The sequence below is a fragment of the Mauremys reevesii genome, linkage group 2 (assembly GCF_016161935.1).
Source record: "Mauremys reevesii isolate NIE-2019 linkage group 2, ASM1616193v1, whole genome shotgun sequence".
In the NCBI taxonomy this organism is placed as follows: Eukaryota; Metazoa; Chordata; order Testudines; family Geoemydidae; genus Mauremys; species Mauremys reevesii.
Window position 1 is genome coordinate 107,483,356 of NC_052624.1, and position 16,432 is coordinate 107,499,787.

At 43.2% G+C, this 16,432-nt stretch overlaps 1 long non-coding RNA gene across 1 annotated transcript in view; it reads right to left on the minus strand.

Moving 5' to 3' along the window:
* Positions 1-389: 389 nt before the first annotated feature.
* The window catches only part of LOC120398427, a 111,204-nt gene continuing 95,161 nt past the window's right edge, over positions 390-16,432 (minus strand). The window contains exons 3-6 of the long non-coding RNA XR_005594400.1: positions 8,082-8,226; positions 6,994-7,078; positions 5,472-5,579; positions 390-1,055 (exon numbers count right to left, since the gene is read on the minus strand). This is a non-coding gene — a long non-coding RNA (uncharacterized LOC120398427). The remainder of the gene's footprint in view (positions 1,056-5,471; positions 5,580-6,993; positions 7,079-8,081; positions 8,227-16,432) is intronic.

Genomic DNA, 16,432 nt, shown 5'->3' on the forward strand with positions numbered 1-16,432 from the left:
TCCCAGTGGCCATACATCCCAAAGCCCTCTTTATAGCACCACTGCCTGAGCCATCTGTTTATCATCATAATCTTGTCACACCTTTGTTGCCCTTCTCTAGGAACAGGCAGACTCCCACTGAAGGTCACCTGAACCTCGATTTCCTCAAGCATCTTTCCCAGCCGGGCATAGCCTCCCTTGAGACATTCCAGTGAGAATCTAGCCGTATCATTTGTGCTCATATGAAGGACAATCATGCCAGTATGACTTTCCAAATCCAAGCCTTATTGGCTGCCTAACTCCTCATCCAACATTCACAGGCACCTGCCTGGAGAAGGGTTTGAGGAGGGTTACACCAACCTGGAATTTAGCTGTCAATTCAGCCTTCCCACTTTTGTGTAATTTCTTGGTGCTGTAGGGTCTGGAGCAAAATAGGCCAGGACATGGAGGAGGCCTTCCTTTCAGTCCCAGGGATATGAGGAAAACATTCTGGAGGGCTGGATGTCTTAGAACTGCATTGCAAATTCAGTCTATTTTCCCTGTGATGATTTGAGACAGTGGCATGAGGGAGGAAGGTTTTCACCTTATGAATTGGAGAGTCTTGTCCTTGTTTGCATTTATAAGTGCCACTGTTTATTTTTAAGCTTTTATATACCTAAACATAGATAAGTCAATCCCGTCGCCAATACCCCTGCCAATGTGCGACTTATAATTTACAAGATAAATGCAGAACACAATGTTAAATTATGTGTGGGGCCCATAAATTTCTGTTCATAAACTCCCTCCAGAAAGTGGCATATTGACAGTCTGCTGGCAGCAGAACCTGAGTCAGAGCAACTGGTCATGGAAGAGACATCATCCTATTACAACACAGAGGCAGTGGGAGTCAAATTCCAGGTTTCCTGCTGCAGATTTAGTGTGGGAGAGCAGCTGCTTCGCCAGCAACATCTTGACAGCATCATCACATGGATGTGTTCAGCACATCTCCCCAGTAAGTTCAGCAGTCTCTGATAACCAAAATATTTTCAACTCAAGATGGGTGAAGTAACCAACTCTGGTCATTTTAGATCAAAGGACTGGAAAACAAGAGGGGAGAGGATATAAAGTTTGGGTTATGACCAGGAAACACACAGAGAGTCTGGATCATGCCTGGGCAGATCCCTTTGTTAGGGAGCGGAGAGCAGCTGCATCATCAGTCCAAGCGGGAGTTCAGAATGCCCTGGTGTACAGAGGCTACAGTGCATCTGACCCACTCAGCCAGCCAGTGGAAAGGGGCCATAAACTAGTCTCTTTCCTGCCTCTCCCTGGCACAATGTAGCCACCCCAGGAGCACACAGAAGTAACAATCCCTGCACTTCCATGCGCAGAGTAACAGCAATTGTGGCTGGCCCATTGGCAGCCCAGAGCACATAGAAGAGGGACCAAGAGCAGTGCTATTTAACACTCTGAATTCTCCCTTTATATTACATGTGTGACTGAACAGCTGAAATCTGAACTTCGTTACAATTGCAGATGGCCTTAGGGATGGAAAATTCACTGACGTATAGTCACCAAAATTCTCCCTGTAAAGCTGCCAAACACATTTTTAGGGGCTTCGGTTCTCTCTTATGTTTGGGCTTTTTTCACCCGATCTCACAAATGTGATGCTGCCTGTCTTTGGTTCAGCTAATATTGCAAGTGGACTCTCAGTTACAGCATTACCCTTAACCCTTTTAATGAAATTCAGATGTGTATTCCAAGTTAACTTGACTTAGTAAAGGTGCTGTGCAGGCCATTATTAGCATTACAAGACCTTTTCTTATCACCAGGTTGATGATGATTGTGTAATTGTTGTTCCACACTGTGTTTCATTACAATTATCATCAAACAGTTAAACCCTGCATGTAACGGGTTCAGGACTCGCCCCAGCGGCGCCTCCTGCTGGTGACTCTGGGAATTAGCTCTTTCCAGTGGAGCGCCTGCTCCTGGTGGAGTCCTGTCCGTTGTTCTGTCCTCTGTTGTTGTTTCTGGACCCGCGTTGCTGCGTGCTCAGCGGCATCCTCTTCGAGGCCACTGCCCTCTGGCAGTGCCCCTTAGTCCATCTGCGCCCCCTTCCGGGGGTCGGTGATCAGCAGTCCCACACCTCAGTCACTATGTCCAACCACCCTTGAGTCCAATCCCTCTTGTCAGGGATCTGGCATAGAAATATGGCCGCTCCCTATGGCCAATGGCTGGGTGCACTGCAAGGAGTGAAGGGGGGGACCCAGGCCCGCCCTCTACTCTGCATCCCGGCCCAGGGACCCTCTGGCATCAGCCTCGCTGTCCTTCTCTCCCCTTCCGCTGTCTGTTTCCCTGGGCCGCTTCCCCTACGGCCCCTTGCACCCGCTAGGCCCTTCCCTTCAGGGCCTGCAGCCTGGCAGGCTATGGGTTCAAGCTCCCTAGCCTCCCCAAGCCTGGCCAGCACTGCTCTGTCTGTGGTGCTAGTCTCCTCCCTTGGAGACTGACCTTCCCCTGTCAAAGGCCTGGGACAGACTGACTGCTCCTGCTCTGGGCAGCCTTTATATATGTCTGAGGCTGGCCCTGATTGGCTGTCTCTAAACTGGGCCCTAATTGGCTCACAATAAGCCCCTTGCTGATGGGCTCACAATAAGCCCTGTCTGCGCAGGCACCCTGGCCTGCTGCAGCCCATTCTCACAGGGAGTGGGGCAGTCCGCCCCACTACACTGCCATTCTTTTTATCAAACCAAAATAAGATTCAGTTAGAGGCAAATTGTGTCACCAACAACGCTTTCTAATTTTGCAAGCGTAAAGGAAATGAGTCTCAAAGACCAGTTGAGTTGAATATCATGAGTAATATCATAGCTGATATATGCAAGTGCATAGTACAACATATATCTTGTCTTCTTCCCTCTACCCCCATCTGCCTAAATAGGATGTATTAGGCACACAGCATGTTTAAATAGAAATATTTGGGTAGCCACTGTTATGATTTTTTAATCTCAAAAATGTCTCTTTAAAATGTTGATTTGTACACCATGCTGATTTGAGAAAAATACAGAAGAACCCCTGTTTTATTAACTAATGGGGACTGAATCTCTCACAATTACCATAGGTAGAGTGCATAAATTGCTCTGCGCTGCATTGTAGCACCACCTTCTTACCCATCAAACCACCACATAAAAACTTCCAATGCACTGAAGGCTTTGGAATATGAAGGGATGTTGACATTTTCTTCATTGACATCACTTTCGTTATGTGATTTTTTTTTCCCTGTTGCGAAAAATGGTTCATATAACAGGTTATTTGTAAGACTCGTTTACATAAAATTGGGGTTCTCCTGTAAAACAATTTTTTGAATGGAAATATGCAAACTGAGTTATTGACTGGGTCTGCTATGAAATGTATATAAACTTAGTCAAATAGTCCATCCTGTGTTTTGCAGTACATTGGGCTACCCATATTTGCCATCCATGAGTGTCAACTGCCCTTCTCTCCAAATCTTCCCATTTCATGTTGATGTGCTTGATGTCATTCAGACTTGTTCATTTCCGTGTTATTCATGGGCTTCCTCTCTTTCTTCTTGCATTTTCTGGCTTCCATTCAAGGACAGTATTTGGTAAGCATTTTTTTTTCATTCTCAGCACATGTCCCAGGCACTGATATCTTCTGTAGATTATTTTTCAGTGTCCCTGCCCGCGAGTATATGGGATCTTGGGGAGCAATTACCACACAGGTGGGGTGCCAATTAATTTCTTTATTAAAGGAAAAAGGAAGTGGTGGGAATTTAACAATGAAATACGATGGGATGGGGTGTATAGGGTGTTTACAATAGACAATGATGGGGGGGTTCTTCTTATTGAACAGTGTAGGGAGTTCTAACAGTGGGGTACAGTAAGTGGGGTTCAGCACAATGGGATACAGTACAGTCAATAAGCAACTCAACTTTATATAGGAACGACTTTAGATACAGTGTGGAATGCAAAATGTACCCAAAAGAAATGCAAAGTAAAATGGTAGCTTCAATGCAATACAAAGTATATCAGAAAAGTGGAGGCAACCAATGGGGTGTTATAACCACAAGTAAAATGTGAATCACGGTGCAATGATACAATATGGGTGATAAGTGAAGTTATGCAATGTAACAGTATAAAAGAAAATTAATGACTTAATCTGTGAGGCTGTGATAGCAGATAATCTGCAAGAGTGTACCTAAAGGCTGGGTCGAGAAACAGGAGTGGGGAGGGGGGTGAATTGATCAGTGGCAACTGATGAGAGGAGAGTGCAGCTGCAAGCAGCGAGAGACTCTGAAGCCCTGCGGGGTGAAGCCCAGAGCAGTCTTCAGGAGCCTGCGGGGTGGACGTATGGGAGACAAGAGCAGCTGGATCGCACTTAAGGGGAGACTGGGAGCAGCAAGAGGGGAGGGTGCTGAACGTGCAAGCGATGGGAAGGCACGTGGAGAATGGGGGAGACAGCTGAGAGAAGAAGCAGGTTGCAGCAGTGGAGAGCACTTCAGGGAAGCTGTGGAGCAGCGGGGTAAAGACAAACGGAGCAGTGTGATGGTGATCTTCGGTAGGGGAGGGGCAGCGGAGAAGCGGGAGCACGAACACAGGGGATACAGGGAGAGTCAGCAGAGAAGTGTAAAGAAGGGCTAGAGGGAGGTTTAAGCAACAAGCGGACACCCCCCCCAAAAAGGAAAGAAGCGGCAAAGGGTTTGGGAAGTTACACAGAGGGAGAAGCAGCAAGGGGTTTGGAAAGTTCGGAGGGTGATGCAGACGCGGGGGAAAAAGCAGCAAAGGGTTACAACAGGGAGACACGGAGAAGTACATAGAGGGGGAGATTGGAGCGGGGGAAAAACAGACACGGGAAAGTTCAGGGAGAGATCGGGACAGCGGGAAGACGAATTCAAACAGCAAAAAATCTTATCTATCGTCTAACTTAATTAAGCTTATATAAAATGACTAGCAGTTTATACAAAGTAACAAAACAGATACAGAATACAACCAGGCAATGGATTTAAATCTATCTTAACCAACGACTAGGCAAAACAACAAATATCACAATTCTAAGCAAAACTATAACAAGCAACTATACGGAGCAACAAAACAGCAAACTATAGCAAGGCAGGTGAAACTTACAAGCGCTACAATCTTAGCAAACTATGACTTATTAGACTAAAAAACAAAACCTATGGTGCACCTTATGCTATGGGGAAGTTACAGAGGGCAGAGTGGTATGTGCCCAGGATACAGCTCCCAAGGCAGCCCCCAAGGAAGCCAAGGGATGGTGGCTGCAGCAGTGGATATGGCTGAAAGCAGTGAGCCCCGTAGCAAAGCCCACTGGAGCAGAGCTTAGCAGTGGCACAAACTTATTTTTAGCGGCAAAGCGCCGTGGAGTTTAAGAGAGGTTTTAAGACACAGACCAAGGTTTAGCTTGAGTCTGTGTGCTGGGGAAACAGAGGCAGCAGCTAAAATAATAAAATAAAAGTATAGAAAGTTTCACAGAGGGATTCTTACCAGTCCCCAAGGCAGCAGCAAAGGCAGAAGCAGCAACAACATCAGAAGAAGCAAGGAGGGCTCGGTACGGTCTCGATAATCAGGAGGTCTCTCAGGCAGCAATTCGTTCTTCGTGGGAGGGGGGGTTAAAAACGGGGGCATGCTCAAAAATAAAACGAGAGCAGAGAAAGGACCCCCCAGAACCCCTGGCTGATCAGACCAGGCAGCAATGCAGGAACCTTTCTGATGTTTTTTTCAAAATGCCTGTTTTTTAAAGACAAACTCAGGCAGTTTCCCGCCAGTAATCCTGATAGGCTCCTTCTGTCACAGGGGAGGAGACACAGGGAAAAACTGCAGGTGAGCACAGAGACGTGCCTGAGCAGAGTCCTGGACAATAGGTGTGAGTTCACACCTCAGGACTCAAAAGCACATGAGGCCTATGACTCATGCCCAGGATCTCAAAAACACATTAGGTCTTGCAGCTCTGGACATTGCCTACCCTACACAAAGCCCAGGTTTAACAAGATGATAACAGGACCAACCCTTTGAACAGGGCAGTGGTCCCACTTAGCACACAGCACAAGTGGCCATCCCTTTGAGAAGGGCAATGGCTCTTGGTAAACGACTTAAGGGGCCCTCCCTTTGAGAAGGGCAGTGGCCCTGGTAAACAACTTAACAGCCAGGGAGGGGCGGCCACAGGAGGAGAACAAAAACAAAATGGAATAAGGGGACAGCTGTAAGAAACAAAATGGAATAGGGGGAAAGCTGTAACAGACATTGAGAGGGGGCCTTGTCCATTAATTTTTCTGATTTCTTCATTCATCTTCCTATCTCTGTATGTTATTTATCTAATGTATATAAAACCTGCCTCTAAATGTAAAAGCATTCTGGATTGTCTCCTGTTCTGTACATAAGTAATCTGTAATATATGAACTGCTTTCCAAACACTAGCTGTCTAAAAAACAAAATAATATGGGACAGAGCCACTGGGCAAAACTAGTGGAACATTCACTTATGCAATTTCTCAGGATAAATAAATTGGAAATAGTCATATTTATTTACAAGATCACATTGGATACTGCAGAGTATTGCTGCACAGGTAATTCAAGCAGACTCGGGATAGTTAACTTTATAAAACTAGTGAAAGAACTGTAGTCAGTATCATAACCACATGATGATAAGCTCCTAAGAATACACCATCCAGTTTCAACTGGTAATCTGTTCGACCACAGAAGTAGTTCAGGAATAAAGAATCAACAATTAATAAGAAGGGGTGTTTTTTTTGTTGCCAAAAGAACAAAAGGAATCTGGTGCAATGTCCATTCCTTAAAGTCAGAGAGAGCATGCAGCCCTGCAGCATGGCAGTCTTCGAAAGAAAAAGCTATGGTGGACTCTGTTCAGAACTTGTTTGCTACACAACCCTTTCATACTTTTCCAAAGTTTGATCTATTTAAAATGTGCAGAGTGGTTTGAAGTATAGCATGCATAGAGAGAGCTACACAGATCATGCTTTCAAAGATTCTAGCAGATTGAAAGTTTTTACCTGTTCTACCAGTATTCTCCATTACAGGTGTGATACAGCATGGCCAGAGGGCAGCAGAAGAGGGTTAGAAGGGAGGCCTTATTCCCTGTAAGGGGAAGAAAGTTTACTATAGATTAACTAGAGCACTTGAAGCCAATTAGAGCACCTGCAGTCAGTCACATGATAAAAAACCCCTGCTTCAATCAGACAGTGTGGGAGTTGGAGCAGAAAGGATTGGTATTGGAGCAGAGAACAGTTTGAAGAGAAGCAGAAGAAAGTTTGGAGAAGTGCTGCGGTGGGCTAAGAAGCCAGGTAAGGGACACCTGGCTTGTGCAGAGGGAGGGCAGGAAGCCCCCCACAAGCTGAAGGGCAGGAGAGGGAAGTAGCCCAGGGGAAGGAACTGTCAGTTCAAGTGGTTCACCACTATCCTCAGGGCCCCTGGGCTGGGACCTGGAGTAGAGGGCGGGCCCAGGTCCCTCCCTCTCCACTCCTCTCCTCAACGACACTAGTGGGGCAATTAATATTCCAATTGAGGGGCAAGAAATGGTGCCCTGAACCCTCACCAAAGAAGAGAAAGAGCGAGACCCATCATAATAGTGCTGCCAATTTGCCACACAGGCCAGATTGTGACCTTCTACATGACTGTGAAGTGGTCTAAGGACACCCCTTCACTCCCCTGTGCTAACTACTGTCTGTCTTCTGGGTAGTAGCATTGCAGGAGAGCAGCCTCTGTTGTGTCACCACTCACTACTCCTCTTCCTGTACTTTTAGGCAGGCAGTGGGAGGATCCCAAAAGGGCTGGCTGGCACAGCTGGCTAAGTAATCTGTGACTTCAGCTTTACAAATCACTGTTTTTTTCAGTTGCTTGGCAATTTTGAAAAACAAAATCATTTTGGGTTCCATTGATATTTTTCAGAATTTTCAGCAACTACCAAAAAGAAAAAAAGAAGTTGGAAAACTTTTCAAGCAAAACATCTTGGTTTTGTTTCAGGCATTTTTAACCATTTTTTAAAATAAAAGCAAAAGATACTTGGAAATGAAGCGCAGGAGTCACAAAGCACAGGAGGAGGAGCCGCCCCCTGGTTACTCCACAGGCCACTAACACTCACCTGGGATGTGGGAGACTCAGGCTCCCATGTCCACTCCAGAGCAAGGACTTGAACTCATGTTTGCCACATCCCTGAAAAGGGCCCTAACCAGCAGCCTATGCAGGGGCAGGTCTCTCAATCTCATCTGCTATAGTGGTTCCAGTTTCTATAAAATAATTAAATATTCATTGGAGCAGGGATGGGAACCCCAGTGGCCCCCTTCAGGGTGAGTGCTGTACTGGCTAGGATAGAGAAGCATTCTCACTCTCTGTGTGGGCCTGCTTTAGCTGTAACAGGTATAGGCTGGGACTACTTACTTCCTTTCATCCCCACTTCACCTTGAGCTTGTGGAGCAAGAGGGAACCAAGGACCAAATTGTGAGTCACAATTTGGTTCCTGGTCTGCTACTGGGGCAGCAGAGCTACAGGCTGCACCTTGCTCAGGGTTTGTAGCAAAGGCACTGTCAATGCCTATAATGAAGATGAAATTTCTCATATCTGTAAAGCCTTCCACAACAATAGTGACATTTTAATTGTCACCATAAAACATGGGTGCCGCATTTCTGCCTATGCCACAGATGAAGCAGGGCCAGTTCAGAGAATGCTGCCAAGCCTCAGGTGGCGCCTGACTCATGGGGATCCTACCCTACCAAAGACATGTTGAAATGCTAGATTGTTTAATGCAGGATGGGGTGGACTACATGCAGCTCTGCAGTGACCACCTGAGCCCTCAGGAGAATCAAGATGTCTCCCTCTTATCTCAGCCATGGCTGGGGCATATCACAAGTTTTCCCCTCCTCTTTAATGGGAAATTGCCATCAACTATTTCCCCCTCATGCCCTGTACAAATATACCTGCCAGTTCTGGTCTTCTCTCTTATTCTCCCCAGCACTGTAGAAATGACCCTCTTCCCTCAGCTCAAATAGCATTTCAATTTGGTGTAAGCCGGGCCAGAGAGGTCACACACTGAACCTTGGGCCCTGAAGTCAAGATGACCAATTTACGGTTTTAAAATATGATCCAGATTTGCTTGCATTAGTGTGGTTAGTTATCACTGAAATTCTTAAAGCTGGTATGAAGTATTTGTTTTCATTCACAACAGCCATCTAGTTCACGTTCTTCACAATTGTACAATGGGTGAGGGATGGGGAAGGCTAATCAAAAGTATTCAGGTTCTGGACCCAAAATAAAATCTTAATACTTTCTGAAAAGATCTATGTACTATTAACATAAATTACAAGGGGAGTCGCATCTTACGCAGGGGTTAGGTTCTGAAGTCAGCACGTAAGGTGAAAATCGCGTATAGTCAAATGCTCATTGAGTGGAATGGCGGGCAGAATTGCCCACACTACAGGTACAGTATTTAAATTGTTATTTTTCTCTTTTTGTTTTGTTTTGCCGAGTGCGTATAGTTAAAATTGTGTAAGTTAAATGTGCCCATGATGTGACTCCAATTTTTTTCAATAGCACTGATGGGTCACATCAACATGAAGGTATTAAGTGGTGCTACCTCTGCCAAAAATCAGTCACACACAGAGCACACCAGTAGCTACTACTACCTAGATTATGATGTCTGGCAGATGTAGAGAGCTAGCACAAGGTCTATAGTAGTATTGCCTTGTGGCTAGAGCACTGGACTAGGACTCCAAAGACCTGGTTTTGATTCCTGTCACTGACCTGCCGAATGACCTTCTGCAAGTAATTTCACCTCTCTGTGACTCATTTTCCCCATCCATAAGCTGGGGATAATGATACTGACCTCTGTTGTAAAGCGCTTTGAGATCTACTGAGGAAAAGCACAATATATAACAGCAGTAGCAGTAGTAAAAAAAAGTCTGATTCAGGGACATTGTGACAAACAGAATGCAGCACTTATTTGCAGTGATTCATGAGGTCATTTATATTTATTATTCAGGAGAAGTATAACAAGATATTCATAAAAATGCTTGCTAACCCCAAAGTGTCACAAATTTTAGAATGAATGCGTATTCATTCTCAAATTCACACCAACCGTACATTATCATCCTATTTTTAAAGAAGAGCAATAATATTAACAGCTTGCAGAATATTAAAAGAGCCCTGTTTGCAAACAGCAAATTGATGAATAATTTTCCACCTAAGTTATTTCATGAACACCTACTAATAACAAATAGATATTGAAATCAGGATTCCTTTGTGACTAGAAAAGGACTAAATTCAAAACGAATAGTGTTCATTATGAATTATTCAACTAGCACTACATAGAAGGCATTAATCTACTCTGTAACAGAGAAAAAAGGAATATAACTACCATCTAGTTTAACCGATGAAAAGCAGGCACTAATCTAGTGACTATACTTATGTATAAAAACTGAAATAAAAGGCGTAGATGGAGACAGAACCATATCTGAGGAATACTTCTATCTTCAAAATGCACTCAAAAGCATTGAGAGATATAAAAGTCACGTAAATATTGCCTTGTCTTAGTTGTACAGGGAAATAGGTAGTAACAAATTGAGGTGCTATGCATTTCATGCAGATTACTGTATACCTGAAAAGATTTGAAGCTTCAAGCCAGTTATTAATCCTCACAATACACACACACACACCGAGATTACTCTTATTTTGGGACAAATCTTAAAAACTACACCCAGACACCCTAATTCAGTGGGGCAGAACTCTAAGCTGGCCTGCCTGATTCTGAGAATGGATAGTCCAGCATGAGAGAGGAGTAGCACAGTCCTGACCCACTGAGCTACAGAAGAGGTTAGGGAACTCATGCAAATCCATTCTTTGCACTGGGTCTTACTGATCCTGGCCTGCCTCCTCCTCACATAAGTCCATAGAGCAACATGCCCTACCATAGAGCAACCACCACTCCCAAATACTAACTCCCTTCCCTAGGTAGTCTTGAGAGACTTCTTCACCAATTCCCTGGTGAACACTGATCCAAACCCCTTGGATCTTAAAACAAGGAAGAATTACTCATTCCCCCTCTCTTTCCCCCCCCCACCAATCCCTGGTGAGTCCAGATCCAATCCCCTTGGATCTAAAAAACACAGAAAAAAATCAATCCAGTTCTTAAAAAGAAGGCTTTTAATTAAAGAAAACAAAGGTAAAAGAAAAAAACCTCTGGGAGATAGCATACAAGCTGATCTCACAGACAAGAAATTTAAAACACAGGATGTTCCCCTGGGCAAAAACCTTAGTACACACACGAATACCCAAATTTCATTATTCCCTTAATGCCAAGACAAGTTACAAAAAGAAAATAAACATAAACCTATTTATTCTTTTTTAAAACTTACTACTCTGATAAGAGGCTGGTTCCTTGATCTTTTTCACTCTGGCTGAAACTAAAACTGACCACGACAAAGGGAACTTCCCTCCTTCCTTTTGAAACATCCTGTCCCCACATTGGTTCCTCTGGTCAGGTGGCAGCTAGGCTAGGTGAACTTCTTAACCCTTTACAGGTAAAAGAGGCATTAACCCTTAACTATCTGTTTATGCCAACTTCTCACAACTCACCATTCAAAATCCATGGGTTCTACACGTCTGTCACATGTCATGTACCTCATCCAGTGCATCAAATGCCCCAACAACTATATGAGTGAAACCAATCAATCACTATGCTTTTGCGTGAACTCACACAGAAAAATGATAAAAGACAAAAATATCATATCACCCGTGGACAAACACTTTTCAAAAAGCAATTGCTTTATATCTGACCTCTCAGTCCTGGTTCTCAAAGGAAACCTATACAATACCTTGAAAAGACAAGCCTGGGAACTTAAATTCATAACTCTGCTGGACACTAAAAATCATGGTTTCAACAGCGATGCTGGTTATACGGCTCATTACCACAATTTGTAGCCTGCTAACCCTCCTTTGTCATATGACTACAGAGTTGTTAATTGCCCACTTCATTTTAAGTGGTTTCTTGCAACATGTGTTAATATCTAATGTGTGATAATCTGTGTCACCTTGTATTTAGCTGTGACATTCTGGCTACCTTTTCCAGATGTGGAGAAGAGCTATGTGAAGCTCAAAAACTTGGCATTTCCACCAACAAAGACTGGTCCCAAAAAAAATATTACTTCACCCACCTTGTGTCTCTCATATCCTGAAACCACCACAGCTACAAGAACAGTACAAACAGCTATATTTCAATTAATTTGTAAACAAGGAAAGGCAAAATTCACCCAATAAGTTATTCATTATAAATTATTTGTCCAGCTCTATAGTTTTTCCTGTGGCCTGGCTTCATGACAAAAGCAGCAAGAGCACCAGGAGAATCTTTGGGTAATACCAATCATAGTCTAAACCAGTGGTTCTCAAAGCCAGTCCGCCGCTTGTTCAGAGACAGCCCCTGGCGGGTCTGGCTGGTTTGTTTACCTGCCGCGTCCGCAGGTTCAGCCAATCGCAGTTCCCACTGACTGCGGTTCGCTGCTCCAGGCCAATGGGGGCTGCAGAAAGCAGCGCGGGCTGAAGGATGTGCTGCCTCCCTTCCCTCAGCTCCCATTGGCCTGGAGTGGTGAACCGCACCCAGTGGGAGCCGCGATCGGCCGAACCTGCTGACACGGCAGGTAAATAAACTGGCCCGGCCCACCAAGGGCTTTCCCCAAACAAGCGGAGACCGACTTTGAGAACCATTGGTCTAAACCCACCATCATGTCCCCCAGTGGCAAGTTGCAAGGAGGTGGGTAGCTACCAAACTCCTCTCAAGATCTCACTTTATTGAAAATATACACCCACACCAGTCTCTATACTTCTTGGGGGTGGGATGTTTTGTTTTTCTAAAGTTTGGTCAGTCTACATATGGCTTTCTTCTATCAGGGTAGCAATCAGTTTAATTATGCTGATTCACACCTCTAACATGGAGGTGCTTAAACCAAAGTAAAATTGCACAGTGCTGCTCTAAATATTTGTTTTTTTTCTTAACGCCCAAGGTGATACAGCCAAGTGGTTATATGAGAATCTTAGATTTCACTTAAAAATAAAACTTTCTAGCCTTCATGGTTGCAGACAGAAGATTGAATACCTGACCCAAGTGTACTCTCTAAGGCCTCAGTCACCAGAAGGAATCCCCCTCCCACCTTTTTTAATTTATCTCATGATATTTTGAGGCATGACTCATGATTTTTGAATGCTTGGGGTTTGCCATCATGATTGTGCTTAAACTGATTTAACTTAATTCAGTAATTTACCAGACTAAATGAAAACATCATAAGCACCATTTAAACTGGTTTAAGTGAATCTACGTTAGGGTTTGGATCAGCATAAGTAACTGAATTTAGTTACAGTGGGGCAAGTTTTCTAATACAGAAATGTCCTAAATCTACCATTCTGACTCAAATCCTGCAGCCCCACTGATGTTTATGGAAACTTTGAGCAAAGACCAGCCTTTAAATAATAAAGACATCTGCTGCTAAAAAATGTTTTCATTTAATTTTTACTCTCAGAATGAGTTAATATCAGTTTGGGTGTATCTAACCCCTGTATTGAAAACTGGCTGCAGATTCAGACAGATTTTGCTACATTAATTTACCAAGGCCATGTTTTCAAACTTTCCTTCCCAACCATTAGGCTAGAAACTTTCATTTAAAAAAAACAACACACAGCAGTAAACTCAGATTCAGTTACAGACACACCAGAAGTCAGGGCCCTAGACCAGATCCTCAAAGGCATCCAGGCACCCAACTCCCAATGATCTGAATGGGTGGTAGGTGCCTTAATCCTTTGGACTCAGTCATAGTGCTTATGTCTTAACACCACCCGGACTGAGGCTGTTTCAGATTTAAAGGGCCAGCCCCCAAAATATAAATAGGCAGTACAGAGTAGGGAGGATTGGCTAGCTACAAAGAAAGTTGGCCCTGTAGAAGAAGCTGCTTCTTGATGTTGATGAGAGAAGGGAAATAATATTTTTGAAGAATAAAACTCACAGCCTAAGTCATCCTGAATGTCAGGATGTCCAAACTGTGTGACTCAGGCTATTCTCTATACATACACAGTAAAGCAGAAACCATAAAAAAATAGTTTTCGGAAGGGGTTATAGTGACTCCTTTTCCCCTGAACTCACTTATGTTCTTCTAAGGTTTTTCTGTACACTTTCTGAAATTTACCTTTTTAAATATTGTGTTTAAATATTGTCTTGCCTGTAAAATTAGCATAGCGCAGTTTATAACTAATGGGACTACCAGCTTATAATAGTACTGTTATGGAAGAAAACTTTGTCTTAACTTTTTAACTACCAAAGATCAAGGTTAAACTATATATTTCTAACCAAGTTTTTCTTTAGCTTTTCATCAGCACAATCAATATATGTCATAATCTGCTGGGCAAGGAGAGAGTAAAACAGCAGTATGCTTCTCCTGCTTGGCTATCAAATGCAGGAATCTGTATTATTCGTTCAGTTCACATAATTTGGGGAAGGCTCAGACAAGGTTTCTCCTCTCACTTGGAAATGACTGCTCTTATTATCAAAATCCTCTCCACCAACCTGACATCTGGAAAATTCAGGAATCATAATTTCCATTTGGATTTTGCATTCTTACCTTGGATATTGATCTCCCAGGAACAGAAGGGTGAGTGCACCAAGAACATAAGAGCAATGAGTTATTGATTCCACACAGCAGTTCAAATTATTTGAAAAATAACACTGCATTTTTTGGCAGGGGGAACCCAAAGGATTTAGAATATACTGATTGAAAGAAATCATTTTTCCCCCATCAGTATTCATGTGGGTTCTGCTGGCTGGGCTAACTATACCTGTGTATCCTGATACCAAGCAGTATTACATTCTGATTGCCTAACATTCTATTAGGTGAGAGTAGAGGTTATCAAGCATCCATTTTCTTATATTTAGAAATAAAGCTATTTGCTGCTTCGGGCCAAAAGGTGTTTTGTTTCACACTTTGCAGAAATGAAGGTCTTCCCCTTTTTATCCCCCATGGAAATTTTCCTCTTTTCCCTCCTCACATCCCCTCCTCCCCAATACAAGTGCCAAGCAAATTAGTTACCCCAGAAATACATCTACTGTGAACCGATTTGTTCAAATCCTTTCTGAGTATGGCAGAATGGCAGCTATTGATTCCAGTTATGGTATTTAGGGTTCCGGAAGTGTACTAACTGGCCGGAATGAAATTGCTGTGATAATGCAGTGGACCTGGAGTTTATATGAGTCCTGGAAAAGAGACAGAGCTCTATCCCCCACATGCCTGAATAGTAGCATATAATAAAAATCAAGTATGGATAAGACTGTTAAGGTTCAGGAACTACTCAGCAATTTTTACACAAATCTATGATTCACAGACCATTTTGTACTCAGATAAAAATAACTGATATCCGAGAAGAACCAAAAGGCTTAAAGGCTAAACTTCTCTGTGGTTATAAGTCCCCTGTAATTCATGGAGTTACACGAGGGGTGAATTTGGCCCTTTATTCTTTAGGTAAATTATCAAATTGCAAGTTTTGTTTAAAAAGGAAAAGCCAATATGAATATAAATATATTCAGGATTATTTTAATAGGTCAGTGAAAACATTTCCTGCCTTGTTGAAAATCCAAAGTACCTCCCCTCCCCTTACACACACACACACACACACACCATCACTGTGCTATTGGAAGAGAAATACAATATAAAAGTTACTGGACAGACCGTTCTGTTTCACTACTCAAGCTAAGTGAAATGCAATAGGTAAACAGAATACACTGCTCTACAGCCAAAATGCTTCTGAAATAAATGTAGTCAAACTTTAGTAATTCTGGGTCACTGAGAACGAAAATGAAGCTTAAAATTGTTGATTGGCTCTAGTTTTCAAGTTATGCTATTGGGTCAGTATATACGACCCTTGACTTGGGAATGGCGGAGGATAAGTGAGTTATAAAGGGAAGGGATCTCAATTTAAACCAGAAATGACTAAAATACATCTTTGACTGGATCTATGAATAAATCTATGACTGGGTTTGGACAGTACTTGCTTTTTAGGCAAAACAATGAATGATGCAATCTGAAGCTGGTATTGCGTCATACATGATATGAATTGCATCATGTTATTCCTAGAAGTCATGGATGATGCAATCATAACGAAGCTTACATCACTCTGCTGAACAAATTGCCCTATATCAGCTCTAGAAATCATACAGTGTCATGCTCTCTTATTTGTCAGTGTTTGATTTTGCAAAGGGACACATTTCTGTTTATTCAAAGTGAGCAGAGATGCCTCGTACTTGTGTGAACCGTGCAGATAACTTCTGCTATGTTTGTGGTGAAGTGACTTTTGCATCACAAAAGCGCAGTATAACCACTATGGTTAAGAAAGCCTATCACCTTTATTTTGGCTGCAAAATTGGAGATCAGGACAAGAGGTGGGCCCCACACATATTCTGCAACACTT